The following is a 3,937-nucleotide window of genomic DNA, read 5'->3' as shown; positions in this document are numbered from 1 at the left end:
TTTTTTTTTCCGTTTTAGTGAAGTGGAGGTGGGGTTGTTTGGGGAGCCAGTGACGAGGGGAAGAGAAGAGAAGAGAAAATGGGAAAACTTTAAAAATACCCCCGATTATAACAATTTATTTATTTATTTTATCAAGCTTTCGTATCCTAATGAATGCGGGTGTTTGACCCTTCTCTCATTAAAAAAATTTAAAAAAATTAAAAAAAAAATTAAATAGTTGATATATTGAAATTAAAATGTATTATTTTGATATATTTTTAAATAATTTAAAAAAAAATTAATAGTTATTACCCTCTCAAACACTTCAATTTTTTTTTATTTTTAACAACTATTTTTTGTCAATATAATACTTATAAAAAAGTATTAATGTTTTTTAAGGTTAATTATCATTTATCACCCAAAAAAAATCAGTTAGAAAAAGAAAAGAGAAACAACAAATAGTTATCCTGGATGGTGGAAAGAATCATAGAAAACATGGTTATAAATCCTATATGGATATGAAATCCAAATTGGATCATAGGTTCAAGATTTACATTAATTGATTTAGTTAATTTAATTTATATTTTTAAAAAATAAATCTCCAATACAATGTTTGATTAAAAAAATAAGGTTTTTCTATTAAAAACATATTAAAAGAGATCTGATTTTTATTGTGGCTTTAGATACAAAATACTATGAATTAAAATACTATAAATTAGAATAGTATAAATATATATTTTTTTAAAATATTATCTTCGTCATTGCAAAATTAATTGGAAATAAAATGATTAAACATGTTTCTTTATTATATTGTAATGATTATTTTACTTTAAAAAACATAAAAAATATATTAAAAAAAAACTTTGGATGAGTACCTCTTTTGTTTTTTTCAAAAAAAGTAAACAGCTAAGAAAAAAAAATATAAACAGAGAAGTTTCTCTATGTTTTTTAATTTTTAAATAGTAAAATAGTAAAATTATCCTTTTTCATAATTGTGAAGTAGAGTAAAAAATAATTAAATATTTTAAGATACATAAATTATTATTTAAATTCAAAAGTACTAGCATGCTAGTATGTAGGTGTATCTTATGTTTTTCGAGTGGTACATGCGACTTCTAAATTGCACCAGACATGGTTGTTTGGGATAGTGTTTGATGTGCCTCGCCACCTTCATCACGATAGCAAAGCTCATGTTCGCTACCGTCACGCGGAGGAGCTACGATGTGAGTTTTTCTCTCCTCCTCCTTTTCTTTCTCTCTTCTTTGAAAATCATGTTGGCCATTAAAAAACAAACAAAAAAGTGTGGCTATTTGGTTGTTAAGTTAAATTAAATTCTTTTTTTTTTATTGCAGTGTATTTGATTTTGAATCATTTATTAAGTTAATTTGTTTTTTCAATTTCATCCCTTGACACTTGATTTTTATATCAGATTACTCATCATTCTTTTAATTGCAATGTATTTAGTTTTGAATCATTTATTAAGTTATTTTATTATTATTTTCATCCCTTTATACTTGATTTTTATATTAAATTTGGTCTTCATTCTTTTAATTGTGATATATTTGGTCTTTGATCCTTTATTGAATTAATTTATGTTTGAGTTTTATCCCTTGATATTTTATTTTTATATCAAATATGATCCTCATTCTTTTTATTGTTATTTTTAGTTGTTCTTATGTTTTTCTTAATTGAAATTATTTTTCAATTTCATCCTTTATAGTTCGGTTTTTTGTGTCAAATTTAGTTCTTTTCTTTTCAAATCTTCTTTTTCTAAACCATTTTTTTCATTAGTTTTTTTAATTTTATCCCTAATTATTTTAGTTGGTTAGGAATTTAACATTGTTATTTTTTTTCGTGTTTGTCTTTTATGTTGTGATTTAGCCTTATGATCTGTGTCACAAGTTTTGAAAATTTGATCAAGTTGGCTTCAATCATTTTTAAAAAATCCATTCATCATCATTGAGTTTGTTGAAAGTTGGTATTCTTTTTTTTTGTGTGTGAATTTGACTTTTCTTTTCAATTTTTCCATTCAATTCAATATTTGATGATATTTAAGTTTTTATCCTCAATTTTTTTATTTCTAATTTTGATTCTTAGATTTTTTTTTTATCAAATTACAATAGGGATGAAAAGCTTTTGTTTTTGAATTCTTTATTAAATCATGTTTCCAATTGTTGAAATGGGTTTTCTATGTTACTAAGTAAAAGGTTGTTTTTCCTATGTTGAAAACTAGCGTATTCACTTACCTAAATAATGAATATATTATCTTGAATTATTTAGTTTTTTATATGAAACCAAACAGTAGAGATCGTATAATTCCTTTTCTTACAATTTTGGATCTCATGGTTATGTTTATTTTGGCTTCAAACACATCTTAGTTTTAAAGAGTACTTTAAAGAATTTAGAATTTTCAATTCTCATAGAGGTGGTCTCGTTTCATACTCGCATAGATGACTCTTATTAAGAGTTTTATGCAATTCCCAGTTGAATTTCTCAAGTTATAAGAATTATTAAAAGCTTAGCTTATCATGGTTTCATTACAACTAACACTCTTCATATAAATGGATAAGAGTGCTACAACTAAATTAATAGATGATTCAGTTGTCCATTTAAACTTAAATCTTGGGATATTCAATCAACTAGGTTGAGTTGACATTATGGTAATTTTTTGAATAGAAAGTATAGTCTCATTTTACTTGATGATTTATCAACTTACTCTCTTGTTAAGCATTTTATAAGTAAATATGCAATATTATCCTTTAACTTTATATAGTTAATAGAGATACTTTAATTTGAGAGCAACTATTTTATGATACTGTGTCTTTAACAAATGTGTCAAGACTTACCATTATATATGCATTATTTTATTCTTTACCAATTTCAAATTAGCTATCGCAATGTGCACAAATTGCTGGTATATATTTAACCAACTTGGAATATCATTAAAAATTAAAATAAAAAACTAGAAGCTATTCTTTTTTAGCTTTGTTTTAAGCTATAAACTCAAACTCTTTTAGGGATCTAGATATGCATGTTTATTTAGTCCCAAAAGACTACAACTCCTTCAACAATAATAGTAAACTCACTTGTGAATTTTAAAGTTTTAGTATCAGATATCCAATTAACATTATTATATCCTTCAAGTAAAATTGGATATCTCATATAATGGAATCCATATTTTTTACTATTTTTTATGGATGAACCATAACTTGGGTTAAACATCCTTATACTTTCATGTATTTATAAGAAGGTTTTTGATCATTCCATAACTCATATGGTGTTTTATCTAACATTTTAAAATATAAACATCCTTATACTTTCATGTATTTATATGGTGTTTTATCTAACATTTTAAAATGTATTTTATTTATAATATAATTTGTTGACAAAATATCCCTCTCAAGTTCCATGATAATCTTAAACTTATTAATATAGCATCATCAATTCTTTCAGTATAGAGTTCTTGTATTTAGCAATATTATTCTCAATTGCTTCTTATCACTTTGAATGCTAAGTTGATTTTCAACCTTGCTTTTAAAATGTTTTAACATTTCTAAAGCCTTGTATTCACTTATTAGCAAATAGATCTAATAATGATGTGTGCAATCATTGAATTAAAATACATTTTACCATCTCTAGCTTGCACGAAATCTTACTCACAAATATAGAGTGAATTAAATCTAGAGGCTTATTATTTCTGTATATAAAATAAATATGAAGACTCAACTAAATAAACAAAGAAGGAAGCTTTATTAATTTTAATATTTTTGATACAATAGTCAAAATAACGTTAAGCTTAAAGAGTCATTATATGACTGATGAACTCTTCTTTGCGTAGACCGATTCTTGCTGGCTTTAATGGTATCCTTTGAATCTTCGTGGCCATTTCAATTATTTCTTCTTATGCCCGGTTTAAATTCTTTGAGTCTTACGAGGCTGATCCATCTGATGAGAATCC

At 25.0% G+C, this 3,937-nt stretch overlaps 1 long non-coding RNA gene across 1 annotated transcript in view; it reads left to right on the top strand.

Moving 5' to 3' along the window:
• Window positions 1–74, top strand: part of LOC105107558 (uncharacterized) — a 13,852-nt gene extending 13,778 nt beyond the window's left edge. The window contains exon 3 of the long non-coding RNA XR_838903.1: window positions 64–74. This is a non-coding gene — a long non-coding RNA (uncharacterized LOC105107558). The remainder of the gene's footprint in view (window positions 1–63) is intronic.
• The last annotated feature ends 3,863 nt before the right edge of the window (window positions 75–3,937 follow it).

The sequence above is a fragment of the Populus euphratica genome, unplaced genomic scaffold, assembly GCF_000495115.2.
Source record: "Populus euphratica unplaced genomic scaffold, PopEup_1.0 scaffold164.1, whole genome shotgun sequence".
NCBI classification, from domain to species: domain Eukaryota; kingdom Viridiplantae; phylum Streptophyta; class Magnoliopsida; order Malpighiales; family Salicaceae; genus Populus; species Populus euphratica.
This window is presented reverse-complemented; position numbering and strand designations above follow the sequence as displayed.